The following is a 16689-nucleotide window of genomic DNA, read 5'->3' on the forward strand; positions in this document are numbered from 1 at the left end:
CTTCAGTTAAAACTACAGGGAAAGTAAGAATTAGGTCAAAGCCAATTATGTGGTAATGAGTATAATCAGCAAAGATTTAATGTTTGAAGATTAGCCGTAGTATATCGTAGATAATTTGTGATTTTTATTAGGAGTTTTTGAGCGTTGCTTAATCGCTTCCAGAATTACTGTGTTTACTGTTTAAGTTTCCTATACGGGGTACTATAGCTTTCTTGGCAGCTATGGGGTAACCATGGAGACCAAATTGAAGATGAAGATGAATTCACTTATTACAAGCAAGTTAATGGCTACTTAGTACTAATTAGGGCAGAAATTAATTAGAATAGCTTAATACGGAATTGAGGTGATTAATATTAATTAGTCGCGAAATTAATAAGTTAACTAATTAGACATATGATAATAGTGTATTGACGTAGGTTTCTTTATTTTTTAGTTTTATTGTTATTGATAATCACGCACAATTATCCAGATTTTCAAAGTTATAAGCACATTCCAGGCAATTTTCCCACTTTTTCAGAAACAATGGGCTGAGCTGTGTTTCACTCCATATGGGGATCGGGGGATTTTAGAATCATTAATACCTGTCGAAAAGTACACCGTCATTATCAGATGATGGACTCCTTGACCTATGGGGTGCGTCCAAGGGTGGAGTTACCCCCAGTAAAGATACTAGCTTAGCTTGCAGATTTGAATTAGTCAGCAGATAGTTCCCAGAGTGTCGACAGTGTTTTGGGACAGCTGTATTTCAAGATTTCCTATGCAACGGGAGTGGGTGAATCTCACCCTGAACTTTTGGTGACTCTGTGGTGACATCAGTTCTCATCCATCAAAAGAACCGCTGACTGGTGACATCTGATGGCAGCTGTAACTAAGCTAATATAGGGTACAGTAATTCTACCTCTCAACTTTCTACTTTCAAACTGTCTGCTGAACAACACTTGTACTGTGAGTTGGGATTGATAGTCAAGTTGTGTTCCACTGTACAGAGACCTATTTCTGAATTATGACGATTGATTAGGACTATTGTTCAGAATTTCTACAAATGAACTTTTGATAACATTGTTGTTGAACAGTGCCCTCAATGCTGTGCCTGAATAATCTGCGGACACACCCAGACCACACCCATTGTTGTTGAGCAGTGCCCTCAACACTGCCCAAATAATCTGCGGACACACCCAGGCCACGCCCGTTGTTGTTGAACAGCGCCCTCTACGCTGTACCTGGGTAATCACCGGACACACCCAGGCCACGCCCGATTTCGTCGTGCAGCCCCCTCAACGGTGGATTTTGTCAAGCCTCAGGAACTGCACACAGAAGCTGACTGTGAGTGAACTGTGACCTGATGTGAACATCGATGCTGAACTGTTGACGTATTCATGTGTTTGTTACTTATGTACACTTGTGTTTTTTGATTGGTTGATGGTTATTGTTCATTTATTGTTGATAACATTGGCTTTGTTAGGGACAAATTAGCTGATTTTATTATTCATTGAGGGACCGATTAGCACATTTAAACTCAAACTCTAATTAGCTAAGGTTAGGTTTTCTTTCTTTCCTTGATATATTTTCAGGATATCCTATCTCACATATTTATATGCATATGCTAATTATTGTACCTTTGTTTATTTCACTGAAGTAGATTACATTAAAAATTGTGGAGTTAAAGTGCCTGTGTGTGCCGCCTGGTTTTGTTGCCCCTGCTTCCGGTCTTGGTGACTATATCGATGAACCACATGTATCTTTCCTGTGCCGAGCCCCAAAATTTATCTTTCCCGTACACATTTGTCCCACTGAATCAATGATCTGTGAGGCTTTGTGAACGGTGTGTTACATCTTGGCGCCTAACGTGGGAGATAAGGTTAGTGTTGACATAGTGGTTTATTGATTTTTTCGGCAAGTCACGGACGGAAGTTCGGGGTTCAGAAACAGGTGGTCTTTTATCTTTGAGCGGTGGCCAATGCTGACGATCCACTGGTGCTTACAGCTGAGAGAACAGTGCTGTGCTGGTGATAGCAGAAGCTCAAGTCAAGCATCCTTGTGACGCCGGACTAGGCAGGTGAGTTGTATATGAGTGTCTGTTGTCCAATAAAGGATTGTTAAATCCAAAGTTGATTCAGAGACGAATAGTGAATGTCCTGTGTGTATTGAGAAAATTTGGTGTATAAGTCGGAATAGTACGAAAGCTAGGCATAATGGCGAACCTGAAAGATGAGTTGGCATCGCCACCCGTGTATACGCCACTGACGAGGCGCGGTATTCCGGATGAAGGAGCGATCCCCAAATGGTTTGGTAGAGGATGTGGTAAGCTGCTTGGGACGTTGTTGGATGCATCCACACCCAAGTCTGGCACAGAATTTGAAGCTAGGGAGGCCGATACTGAGAAGGATGATAAACTGACTCTTCAGCAGTGGGAGTTTGTTGAAAGAGAACGGCTGCGCCTTTTGGAATGTGAGCGTCAGCTGAAGGAGGATCGCTTGAAGCTTGAAGTTGAGATGCAGAAACAAGTTCAAGAAGATAAACGGCGAAAAAGGCTTTGGTCACCGTCTCCAAGGCGAAGAGAGTTGTCTCTGCAGCAACAAGAAAGTATTTCTGAGGTAAGTCTAGGCCCGAATTATTCAGCAGGCAGTAAGGATCGTTCTTCACACTCTGACAAAGAGGTACCAGTGACCCCATTATCTGTCTTTCAAGCACCCAGATTGTCAACTTTTTCTGGTGATGCTGAACGAAAAGGTGATGTGGATTTTGAAGTTTGGCTTTATGATTTAGAATGTTTGAGGGAAGACAGGTCATCCAGCCCAAGTTTTATACTGCGCACGGCGACAGGATCTTTGAGGGGTTCCGCAAGAAAGCTTGTAATGTCCATGCATAAAGATGCTAGTTTAGTGCAGATAATAGAGAAGTTAGAAGGGGTGTATGGGGTAGTTGAGAGTGGAGCCATGTTATTGAGTCGCTTTTATGCTAGTAGACAGGGAGAGAATGAAAGCATTGCTGCTTATGGAGTACGATTAGAAGTAGAGCTAAACAAAGTTCGTAGACTGGGTGGGATAACTGCAGCTATGGTTGACGAAACTCTCAGAACAGTGTTCTGGAGAAGTCTTCGAAACGATACTGTAGTGTCCATGGTCAGACATAAAGTTGATGGGTGTACAACATTCGATCAGTTAAGGAAGCTGTGCCGGACTGCAGAGCAGGAAGCACTGGAGAGAGATATGGAGATAAAGTCGAAACGTAGTGCTACAGGTAGAACCCAACATGTGAATGCAGCAGAAGCAGAATCGATTGATGGTTCAGAAGATATGGCGGCCAGGAATCTCAAGTTATTGACAATTGCCACTGAGGGTATCCAGAACTTGGCAGATAGATCAAAGCAACAAGAGTTATCCATGGAGCAAATGGGGAACTTGGTTAAGAGTACTCAAGAAGCATTGCAATCCCAGATGGAGAATCTTACCAGACTGGAGAGTCGAGTAAAGAGTCAGCGAGCTGCCCTGGATATGGTAAGCAAACAGGAAGGGAATTCATCGCAAGGTAACTCTTCACAGTATCCACAACCAAAGTGTTATAACTGTCAAAAAGATGGTCACCTGTTACGAAATTGCAAAGCGTCGAAAGTAGAGCATAGGAAGTGCTATAATTGTCATGTGGAAGGACACTTGGCGAAAGACTGCCCACAGAAAAAGCAAAAACCCAAGACTAACCTAATGAAAGGACACCAGAGACAAGCCTAGAAAGCAATACGTGTGCAATGTGATCCTACACCAGATGCAGGACTGATTGGAGGAGCAATGGAGGAAACAGTGGTACCAGGTGTAGTTGCCTTGTCGATTCAGGATCGCAGGTGACAACAATTAGTGAGATGTTTTACCGAAAATGTCTATCTCATGTACCACTTAAAAGTGTGGGAGATAGCATAGAGGTGCACGGAGCTGATGATCGTCCCATACATTTTACAGGGACTATTGAGGTGAGCATGGCCTTTCCCATAAATTTATTTGGTGATGACCATGCTTATATTATTCCGGTATTTGTTAGTATTTGTTAGTCTTGAGTTTTTGCTTTTTCTGTGGGCAGTCTTTTGCCAAGTGTCCTTCCACATGACAATTGTAGCACTTCCTATGCTCTACTTTCGGCGCTTTGCAATTTCGTGACAGGTGACCATCTTTTTGACAGTTATAACACTTTGGTTGTGGATACTGTGAAGAGTTACCCTGCGATGAATTCCCTTCCTGTTTGCACACCCTATAATAGGAAAGTGCCTACAATAATAGGGACTAACTTGCTAGAGTTGTTGCCCAGAGTATTGCTGAAGACTCGGAACAAGAAATGGACTGGTGGACGCTGTATGAGAATCTCCGCCACAGCTAGAACGGTGTTTCAGAAACTGGAAGAACGTGATCGGTTCATTGGGAAACAAGGTGACCTGGGGAATGTCAAAGCACTGATGACACGACCCATCACTGTGAAACCATCCCACATGATGCTATTATGGGGACGAACCCGACGTGGACCAAGTGGTGATAAATATGTGGTAACAGTAGAGCCTACTAGTAAGACGTCAGGTGACTTCACTATGAGCTCCACACTTAGTGTGCTGGACTATCGGAAGAAGACAAAGGTGGCAGTATGTGTACAGAATATATCAAGGGTTCCAGTTACTATTTGGCCTGGACAGGTAGTTGGACGTGCCTCTGCAGTGACATGGATTGGGAAACCTGGGGAATCACCGGATGAGTTTGATGAAGTACAGAACAAAATTCCAGTTGATAATTCAGCTCTCAAGCCAACAAGTACCAGGAAGATCGTGCTACAAGAAGGTGTAGAATTTGATATGTCGCAATCTCCTATTGATGAGAAACAGTTACAACAAGTTAAGCAGTTATTGGTACAGAACAAAGCAGTGTTTTCAACTCATGAACATGATTTGGGGTACTGTGATGTTGAGAAGCATACGACTCACGAACAATGAACCCATAAAAGAATGATATCGCAGAATCCCACCATCTATGTATGCTGAGCTACGTGAGATCTTGAAGGGAATGCAAGATAGTAAAGTTATCCCTGAGTCACATAGCCCGTGGGCATCCCCAATAGTATTGGTTCGCAAGAAGGATGGAACAGTACGTCTCTGTATAGATTACAGAAAGATAAACGCACGCACTATTCGTGATTCATATGCACTTCCTCGCATTGATGAAAGTTTAGATGCTTTGGGAGGAGCCAGATTCTTTTCATCCCTCGACTTAAAATCTGGTTATTGGCAGATAGGAATGGCAGAGGAAGATATCGAGAAGACAGCCTTTGTGACACCTCTTGGATTCTGGGAGAGTACCGTTATGAGTATGGGCCTCACTGGAAGCCCTGCCACTTTCCAGAGATGCATGGAAAAGTGCTTGAATGATTTGAATCTGAATATATGCTTGGTATATTTAGATGATATTATTGTTTTTGGCAAAACCTTTGAGGAACATTTAGATAGACTAGCAACTGTATTGAAGCGTCTCCATGAAAAAGGCTTGAAAGTTAAACCAAGCAAGTGTCAGCTGCTGCGGCACAGAGTGAATTATTTAGGACATGTTGTAACAGAGCAAGGTATTGAGACCGACCCGGAGAAAACTAGAGCATTACGTGAATGGAAAGTACCAACCAGTGGGAAGCAAGTGAAACAATTTCTGGGTTTCTGTGGATATTATAGAAAGTATGTAGAGGGGTATGCCAGGATTGCTCGACCTCTAGATGACCTTACTGTGGGATTGCCTACAAAGCACTCTCGTAAGAAAAATATAAAGCCACCAGTGTTCAAATGGGAAAGAAAGCACCAAGAGGCATTTGATACATTAATTGACAGGCTTACCCATGCCCCTGTATTGGCATATGCAGATTATAGTCAGCCATTTGAACTACACACAGATGCAAGTTGTACAGGGTTGGGGGCAGTTTTGTATCAAGGAGAAGGCAAAGAGAAAAGAGTAGTCATGTATGCCAGCCGAGGACTGACAGCTAGTGAGCGAAACTACCCTGCTCATAAGCTGGAATTCCTAGCACTAAAGTGGGCAGTAACCACTAAATTTCATGATTACTTGTATGGCAACAAATTCACTGTTGTAACAGATAACAATCCACTGACTTATGTAGACCGGACTGCATACCTGGATGCTACAGGACATCGGTGGATGGCTGCACTGGCGTTATATGATTTTCGACTTATCTATCGACCAGGAAAGCAGAATGCAGATGCAGATGGTTTGTCCAGGAAATGCCATGGGCCAATTCCAGAGTGACCTTCTCATGTCCGTGAACTAGCAGCTCAGTTATCTAGAGAGAGAGAGGCAGAGATGGTGTGCCTATCTGAGCCAGAGGTGAAAGCCATGTGTTGTACACATCGCATTATACACAACCCTTGGGTGGAAGCCCTCAGCTGTAGTATTCAGGCTATTCCGGATAATTTAGTGAACCCACCACCTATTCCTGGGAAGCTGTCCCTACCTGCAGTTACCATGGCGGAATGGAAGCAGTTGCAGAAAGAAGACCAAGATATTGGTAAATTTTATACCTACAGAGAGCAGAACCAGGCGCCGAAAGCATGTGTACGCAAACAACAGAACATTAGGGTTAGAATTGGACTCCGGGAATGGGTCCGATTATGCTTCAAAGATGGGGTGCTGCACCGTCGAAGGGTGGGGATGAATGGTGAAATCCACTACCAATTGGTTTTGCCAACCAAGTATAGGGGAGCTGCATTGGAAGGATTGCATGATGATGTTGGTCATATGGGTCAAGATCGTACGTTGGAATTGGTGAGAGCTCGGTTTTATTGGCCGCTCATGAGCAAAGAGTTGCAAAGTCATCACCAAGTGACTGCACCTTTAGTGAACAACCAAACAACCCAACCTATGGAGTTATTATGTATGGATTATCTCACTATAGAAGACAATCGTGGAGGAGTTGGTAACATACTAGTGATAACTGATCATTTTACCCGTTATGCAGTAGCAATTCCGACTGCTACACAGAAAGCCAAGCTTACAGCAGAGACTTTATATAGACATTTCTTGACGCATTATGGATTTCCTGCTCGACTCCACTCAGATCAAGGTGCCAACTTTGAATCAAAGGTCATACGAGAGCTGTGTGAGGTGGCTGGGATACACAAGTCACGGACTACTCCCTACCACCCCCAGGGAAATCCAGTAGAAAGGTTTAACCGAACTTTAATTGATATGATAGGTACAATGCCGACACTAAGAAAATCGGAATGGAAGAAATATATAGATCCTCTGGTGCATGCATATAATTGCACTCGAAATGATAGTACAGGGTATACCCCTTACTTTCTCATGTATGGCAGACATCCCCGATTGCCAATTGATGTATACATGGGGCTGAAGCCTGATGGGGAGGATGACGATGATAATGCGGATTATGTTAGTCAGTTACGTACAAGACTGAGTGAGGCATATAAGATAGCGTATAATAAGTCAAAAGAAAGTGCTCTGCGTAATAAAAAGAGGTATGATTTAAAGACTCAAGATGCTGTGTTAGAAGCTGGGGATTTCGTCCTGGTGAAAAATGTCAGTGTCCGAGGAAAGAAGAAGATTGCAGATAGATGGGAGCCACATCGTTATCAAGTAATCCGGAGAAGTAACCCAGATATACCAGTGTATGTGGTTAAATCTGAAAAACCTGGAAGTAAAGAGAGGGTTTTGCATCGAAACATGTTGCTTCCATGCAATTCTGCACCTATTCCATATGTTGGGAATCCGGTGAAGGTTAAAGATCCAGAACCATCACCATCACCCGTAAAGTCAAATAAGAAGAAGCACCACATGAGAACCAGAAATCAAGTCCAGGGGCATGAGATCTCTGATGATTCAGAATCAGATGGTGAAATTTGTATAGTTGTGGCCCCAGCTGTACAATCGCGAGAGACATCCTTAACTTTAGCAGAAACCAACCCCGAGATTACCAGTGTATCAGGGAAAAAAGCGTTTGCATCGGTTGAGACAAGTTGGACAGACACACGGAGCACAGCACCATCTATTGAGATTATTGAGACCAGTACTCCAAGCCCTCCTATGGAGATTACTTTGGAGGACTCAGAGGTGGCCTTAAGAAATGATAATATGACAACTGCGATAGGCCAGAGTGCCGATGATCAAGTGCAAGAAGCCACTGATGAAGCAATAGAAGATGTTCAAATGGAAGGCGAGTCCAGTGAAGCTGACAAGAATGATTATGAAACCACTGTTTCAGAGATTCGCAGATCGTCAAGGACTAGACAATTACCTGTCAGACTTGAAGATTATCATTTGTATAGCCGACAGACTAATAGGAATAATCCTAAGGAAGAGCTGGAAGAGTCATTGGCAAAAGAGGTACACGATTTGGCCATACAGTTGGCTGAGATGAAGAAAGATTATGATGAACTGAGTAGTAATCAGTCACGAAAAACCCTAATCAGTAAGACTAATCTGAGATCTGAAGCTCCAATCTGGAGACCACATAAGCATAGTCTGGAGGAGTTGATAAACCGAAGAAATGAGGTGAAGTCCAGAGCTATGGCAGACTTATGGTGGAGAGGAGATCGGCCACGAGCATAGGGTAAAAAGGCCCGCTGAGTGAATGGGGGACGTTCCTAGAGCTAGCTAGTCAGATTTACGTAGCATACATTGTATATTGCTCTTTTATGTGCCATTCATTTTAGATAGTGGAGTATGTATTAACTGTATTGATCCAATGTGCGTCCTGGGATGACGTAAAACTCACCCAAGGTGTGTCCTGGGATGACGTAAAACTCACCCAAGGTGTGTCCTGGGATGATGTTAAACTCACCCAAGCTGCGTCCTGGGATGACGTAAAACTCACCCAAGGTGCATCCTGGGATGACGTAAAACTCACCCAAGCGGCGTCCTGGGATGACGTAAAACTCACCCAAGGTGCGTCCTGGGATGACGTAAAACTCACCCAAGGTGCGTTCTGGGATGACGTGAAAATCACTCAAGGTGCATTCTGGGATGACATAACACTCGCCCAAGGTGTGTCCTAATGTGATGTAAAACTTACTCAGGGTGGGGTCTGGAATTAAACCTACCTAATGAGTGTTCAGGGAGGATGTAAACATGGAATTTGGGATGATGATTACAAATTCTTTTCTGGTTGATTACAGGTACAGAGATGAAAATTGCAAGAACGAAGAGTGGAAAAGCTGATTTTTTACATGTAATTTTCAGTTGTTAATCAGAATAAATTAATTATTCATAACTGATCAAATTATCTGTGCACAGTTGGCTGAATGAGATGTGATGCATATAAGGTGTTCTGATGGCAGAGAAACTCCTTGTGTGGAGTTAAACACCTGTTGAATATGTAACCTTAGGACTGATGGTAAATTGTCCAGGTAGATGGCAGAAAAAGATGAAATCCCAACACCTGTGTCAGTGAAGGTGATACTGGTGGTGTGGGAATTCATTAGGTAAGTTAGGATGGAATGATTGATTTGTGTACAGAATGATAGGATTATAGTATTTAATCAGTCTTAGATGGGCCTTTGCTGTGTAAGCGGAGCTTGGACTCAAGAAATCCAAATGGTACTGACGGAATCCCCTTTGACGCTAAGTATGGTGGTGCAGACAGATGCAGAGGGATCTTACGCATTTGGCCACTGTGCAAGGACATTAAGGGATGACAATTCCAGGTGTCTACTGGTGAACCGGAACCCTGTATTGGGTGAAGGTGAAGCCAGATTTGCGTTTTTGTACAGTAAGCATTGATCTATTTCTATACAGCTGGTGTGTTCTTATCCTATGTACATATGATCTAGAATCAGGTTTACCTGGTGACAGTGAGGATGTACTGTGATAAGACTCTATTTGAGAGATTACTGTTTTTTAAGGAGTTCCATGGATTTGGAACTACCTTTCTTTTTTTGGACAGGGAGAGTGTAACCGATTGAAATAATTAGACCTTAATGATTTCATACGATTAAGAGTAGGTTCTAACTGAGTATGTATTGTAAGTCAATAGACCCAGGGTACGATAGCTAGTACATGTTAGTGAATGTATACCAGCTGGTGTTTATTGATACTTGAGAACCCACTATCAGTTGTGAGAGTGACAGTTAATTAGTGTTATGGTTAGTGTGTGTGAACTTCAGTTAAAACTACAGGGAAAGTAAATTAGGTCAAAGCCAATTATGTGGTAATGAGTATAATCAGCAAAGATTTAATGTTTGAAGATTAGCCGTAGTATATCGTAGATAATTTTTGATTTTTATTAGGAGTTTTTGAGCGTTGCTTAATCGCTTCCAGAATTACTGTGTTTACTGTTTAAGTTTCCTATATGGGGTACTATAGCTTTCTTGGTAGCTATGGGGTAACCATGGAGACCAAATTGAAGATGAAGATGAAATCACTTATTACAAGCAAGTTAATGGCTACTTAGTACTAATTAGGGCAGAAATTAATTAGAATAGCTTAATACGGAATTGAGGTGATTAATATTAATTAGTCGCGAAATTAATAAGTTAACTAATTAGACATATGATAATAGTGTATTGACGTAGGTTTCTTTATTTTTTAGTTTTATTGTTATTGATAATCACGCAAAATTATCCAGATTTTCAAAGTTATAAGCACATTCCAGGCAATTTTCCCACTTTTTCAGAAACAATGGGCTGAGCTGTGTTTCACTCCATATGGGGATCGGGGGATTTTAGAATCATTAATACCTGTCGAAAAGTACACCGTCATTATCAGATGATGGACTCCTTGACCTATGGGGTGCATCCAAGGGTGGAGTTACCCCCAGTAAAGATACTAGCTTAGCTTGCAGATTTGAATTAGTCAGCAGATAGTTCCCAGAGTGTCGACAGTGTTTTGGGACAGCTCTGTGGGGAGCAGTTGCATTCCTGCTTAAACCAGGAGTCAGCTGGGATGTGGTTCTCATATTCAGAGAGCTTATGAGAAGAGGAACTCAGAGAACTGTGTTTTCGGGAGATCGGACCGGAATCAACGTTTCCAGCTGTATTTCAAGATTTCCTATGCAACGGGAGTGGGTGAATCTCACCCTGAACTTTTGGTGACTCTGTGGTGACATCAGTTCTCATCCATCAAAAGAACCGCTGACTGGTGACATCTGATAGCAGCTGTAACTAAGCTAATATAGGGTACAGTAATTCTACCTCTCAACTTTCTACTTTCAAACTGTCTGCTGAATAACACTTGTACTGTGAGTTGGGATTGATAGTCAAGTTGTGTCCCACTGTACAGAGAACTATTTCTGAATTATGACGATTGATTATGACTATTGTTCAGAATTTCTACGAATGAACTTTTGATAACATTGTTGTTGAACAGTGCCCTCAACGCTGTGCCTGAATAATCTGCGGACACACCCAGACCATGCCCATTGTTGTTGAGCAGCGCCCTCAACACTGCCCGAATAATCTGCGGACACACCCAGGCCACGCCCGTTGTTGAACAGCGCCCCTCTACGCTGTACCTGGGTAATCATCGGACACACCCAGGCCACGCCCGATTTCGTCATGCAGCGCCCCCAACGGTGGATTTTGTCAAGCCTCAGGAACTGCACACAGAAGCTGACTGTGAGTGAACTGTGACCTGATGTGAACATCGATGCTGAACTGTTGACGTATTCATGTGTTTGTTACTTATGTACACTTAATTAGCTAAGGTTAGGTTTTCTTTCTTTCCTTGATATATTTTCAGGATATCCTATCTCACATATTTATATGCATATGCTAATTATTGTACCTTTGTTTATTTCACTGAAGTAGATTACATTAAAGATTGTGGAGTTAAAGTGCCTGTGTGTGCCGCCTGGTTTTGTTGTCCCTGCTTCCGGTCTTGGTGACTATATCGATGAACCACATGTATCTTTCCTGTGCCGAGCCCCAAAATTTATCTTTCCCGTACACATTTGTCCCACTGAATCAATGATCTGTGAGGCTTTGTGAACGGTGTGTTACATATACTCAGTGTGGTCACTATTACTGTTAACTTCACTGTCATGGGTTAGATGAGGATTGTCCGATGAATTTTGGTCATTGACTGCCCTAGTATAGTGCTTACTTTTATCTCGAGAGCGGTTCTTTTGTTTACTGCGACAAACCTTGGAGAAATGGTTGAGCTTATCACAATGATGGCAGCGTTTTCCTTTCGCTGGACAGTCACCTCTGTGTGGGAATTTACCACCATATAAACCACACTGTCCACTTTGGCTGTTAGCTCTGAACTTAGGCTTCACATTCTGTCTGTCGTCATGTGATTTTGTAACTGTAACTGACTACATTTGACTGTTGTCTCTCAATTTTACTAGTTTGTTCATCAGCTGTTTCCATTGCTCTTGTAGTTTTCAATAAATCCGTTAAATTAAGGCTTTGCTCAATGGCCTTACGTCTCAGTCGTACTGATGTGGTGCCTTGAATTATTTGTCGTTTTATTTCCAAATTGACGTCATCAAACTCGCATTTTCGTGCTAGTAGCTGTAGACGTGTAGAAAACTCAGAGACGTTTTCATCAGGTTTCTGTACTTCTTTTCTAAATACGTATACATGGTGGTCGACACATTTCTGTGGCTCAAAGTAATCAGACAAAGACTTTACTGCGGTTTGATATGCGTCGCGGTCCTCCGTTGGCTACGGTACTGCCAGCGTGTCAAACACATCATGTTTCCTCACCAACATAGTGCAGTAACATTGCTTTCTTTTGAGCAGCAGCGGTTACATTCATTGCAGCAAACATGTTGTTTAATCGCTTGATATATTTTTCAAAGCGGGTGGGCGTTGTTTCTCGAGGTCGGAGATCAAATTCAGGGAAATTCGGTAAATTGATAGCCATATTTGACAGCGTTGATACGATCGGTTGCGGTAAGGACAATGACGTACAGTGACGTAGTGTCTATTGGCGGTAAATGTGAACTCAAACTGACAGCGTTCAAATCGTTGCACAGGTACTCACTCAAGTTGCCAATGGTATGTCGATTACTTCCTTATTCCGTCCATCCCGTCCTCGTCGCCATTTGTAATGTCTGTATTGATAAATCAACTCGAAGCTCTGTTTTGGATAGACATATATTTATTAACAACTGATGGCGGCCATGCCGTTCAGGTATCCCATAATGCTACAGAGTCATCACTATAGTAACATATCGTGTGATGTCAAAGGTCAGGCATAAATAATGATATAGGACATTACATGTGTCATTTTCAATGACTTGTTTTTCAATATTTTTGAGGTGTGTACAAGGTTTGTTTTTACATTCCCCCAAAAAAATTGTAATGAAGGAGGAAGTGATTGATTCACCAATGTAATGAGTTACTTTCTTATTTTAGCTCACTTTTAGAGGAAGGAAAATGTTTATTAGGCAAAAATATTACTACATGTTACAAGGTGTTCATTGCATATTGATATAATATACTCAGGGAAATAGCAATTTATACTATACCACAGGGAAGGTTGTAATAGTTTCACTATGTTATTTTTCATAAAAACATACCTATGTATTTATAATAGATGTTACTGCCTTATTTACAGTTTTACCACCAAATTTGTGCAAGATTTCTTGCTTGAAGAAACAATAGCATTTCTAGTGGCAAGAAAGATGGGTATATCATTAAAAACAGCTGATGAGCTTTGCCAGCAAACAGAGATGCTAAAAAGATAAGGTAACTAAATATAAATCTGTTTGAATTCTACTGTATCTTATGCGAACACTTGAGAGAATACATTAACAAAATTATCTGTTTTGTCATCAGGTGGGAAAAGCCAGATTTCAATAGCTTAAACAGACATTACCACAATCCATGAAAAAATAATTATTTTTGGGAGTGATAGAATTATTGGAAGAAAAACATAAATTCTCTTTTGAGTTGTCAAATTATCAGAGGTATATTTTGAGTATAATTCTAGTAACTAAACTGCAGGATTGAAAAACGAAAAAACACTACTGTTCAAGAAGAGATTGCAACAGAAATCAGCGTTACATGTACCATTCACAGAGTTTGTCAACAATGTATTAGTTCATTCATGCCACTATAACAACCATGTGCTGTGAAAAAAAGTTGTAATTTGCAATAAAAATAATAACACTTACACTTGCTCAATCTTTTTCTCATACATTTTATTGGTACCAGTCATCTCATTTTGTAGGAGTTGGGTGGCCCTGAGAATGACTTCAAAAATGTCTCCATGTCTTCAAAAGTGTCCCTTAATAGTTTTAATTTAATAATTTGCATTTATGTCACCATCAGTTTGTGAATACAACAAATTAATATGACTTCAAAAGTGTCCCCATGTTTTCAAAGATTTGGAGTTGTCCTAGTTCCAAAATATTCGATGATCCATTGGATTTTGTACGCACCAGAAATACATATTTGAACTAATTTTCAAGTCACACTTTAAAATTAGTCAGTCACTAATTCTTAACAATCTCTAAGCGAAACTTAATATGTTATAAATATTAAATTATAAATTATATTAATTGTTTTTGTTTAAAATGTGAAAGGTTTTAAAACTATTTTGTAGGTTACATTATACGACCTGTATATATCATTTATATATTAAACTATATATGTACTTGGTATTTAGTGTCTGCTAGAATTGCTGTCATTTCACTATGCTGGCTTACTACATCGTCACATGGGGTACACACCGAGCATAACCCCCTATCTTACTTCATTTATGCTCTGGGACACTTTCGAGGTCAAGGACACATTTTTGAAGTCTTACCGCGGTAACATCCGTGGCATCATGGGTAAGCGGCATAACATCCGTAACATGTCTGTTATAGCACATGTCGATCATGGAAAAACCACATTGACCGACACTCTTGTTAGCAAAGCCTGTATTATCGCTGAACAGAAACAAGGCGCCCGCTACACCGACGGTCGTAAAGACGAACAATTGCGTTGTATTACCATCAAATCAACGAAAGTCTGATCTCACTAGACAATTTTTTTTTAAATAAAACAAAATGTCAGTGTTTTATAAAATGAATAAACATCCCACATACAAATTACATGACTATAACTTGAAATTATTATAGCGATTGAACTGAACAAGTAAATGTGACAACGACTAAGCCCGTTATTATTATATCTTCTTCTTTTTTTTCAACCGAGCCATTTACTTTTGTGTGAGTTGAACGAGCACGATGTGAAGTGTATTGGCGGAGAAGTAGCAGGGAATGGATTCCTTATTAATTTGATCGATTGTCCCGGTCATGTTGGTTTATCGTCTGAAGTTACGGCAGCTCTGTGCGTAACTGGTGGTGCTTTAGTGGTGGTGGTGGACTGTGTCTGTGGTAAGTTTTTACCTTCACTCAACCAATTAGCTGATACGGTGAACCTGGCAAGATATGCTAATTGTGCCGGCCAATTCTTACAGACGGACCGGAACAGGAAGTCAGTGGAAAACAAAAGATTTGTTCGTTAGCATGGGGGAAAACAGAGGTGTTAATCCGGAAATTCATTGTCTTTTCCTGTTTGTGATTGGTCCTGGCAACGTTTGGGGGATCGTGACGTAGCTCCGACTGCGAGAATACGCGATATACCCATATCTGGATGCTGTAACTCGTCGCGTTGCTACTGATAAACACGTTTGCATTATGTTTTGTTTGGTTATATTTGTATACTACTAGTAATTAACTATTCACCATGGTGATCAAATCACATCAAAATGGATTCTAAAATATATAAAACCTTTGTATTTTTATTATGTTCACATACGTATGTGTACAGACAGATACGGTATTGACACCACAGGCGCTCGGTATGTTTCTGTGATACAATAGGGATCGACGGAGAGATCGTCCGGCCCTGTTGGTCACAGGGCCGGGCGATCTCTCGACCCCTATTGTATATTTCTTTTATTATCACAGAAACATACCGAGCGCCTGTGATTGAGACAAGCTATATCAGAACGTATCAAACCTGTGTTGTTTATGAATAAGGACCGCGCATTATATAAACTCATTGTCATTGTCGAGGTTTGTTGGCAATTTGGGGAAATATGTCCACTTTATAACCGCGTTCGGCCGTGTGAACATAATATTTGTCTCTATATCCATTGAATATGTAAAACTTCTTCTTTAAATGTTCTTGACAACCAGTTGTCATATTTTCAAATTGTCTCGTTTTTAATGAACAAAGTTATGTAAGCAAATTGGAATTCATCCAGTTTAACATTGAAAGAATAATAGTAGATATTTCTCTGTATCACATAATTTGATTACGAATGAAAAGTAATCGTTATAATGTTTTTGTTTACAAGTAAGCCCTTCAAAGGGAACCGTAGGGTTTTCATCCGGTTTACCTGGCTGGTCATTCACCTTACAACAGTTTGCCGAGTTGTACTCCCAAAAAGTTCCAAATTGAGCCCTCTAAATGGATGAAAAGACTTCTATGGTAATTCTGTATTTATTTCCATGTGATATTTCACTTTTTACTCGAGTCGCTGGCCTTATAGGGTCTCATGTGACTGTCTATACGAACTTCATTGTAGAGGGCACAGTTTAAATGAATCCCAAGTCTTTTTTTCTGTGACTTACTACTACGAACAATCAAAATCTCAAACACACACGTGACGTGTGCTCGGCAAAACAACTTACTTTTTGTTCCGCGGCTGTTTGACGCAGCTTTGAATTTCAAAAATGAGGAAGTCAACAAGATACGGG

The 16689-nt window shown here is 41.0% G+C and overlaps 1 long non-coding RNA gene across 7 annotated transcripts in view; it reads left to right on the forward strand.

Annotated features, from left to right (window-relative positions):
• LOC144342963 (uncharacterized) overlaps window positions 1-16689 on the forward strand; it is a 62768-nt gene that overhangs the window by 38875 nt on the left and 7204 nt on the right. For 2 of the 7 annotated variants that reach the window (XR_014931352.1, XR_014931355.1), the window contains exon 4: window positions 13551-14119. This is a non-coding gene — a long non-coding RNA (uncharacterized LOC144342963). Of the gene's footprint in view, window positions 1-13550; window positions 15319-16689 lie in introns of those variants that run through there. The other 5 variants (XR_014931357.1, XR_014931358.1, XR_014931354.1 and 2 more) reach the window with 4 other exon arrangements.

Source organism: Saccoglossus kowalevskii, chromosome 13, assembly GCF_978046115.1.
Source record: "Saccoglossus kowalevskii chromosome 13, keSacKowa6.1, whole genome shotgun sequence".
Taxonomy (NCBI): Eukaryota; Metazoa; Hemichordata; class Enteropneusta; family Harrimaniidae; genus Saccoglossus; species Saccoglossus kowalevskii.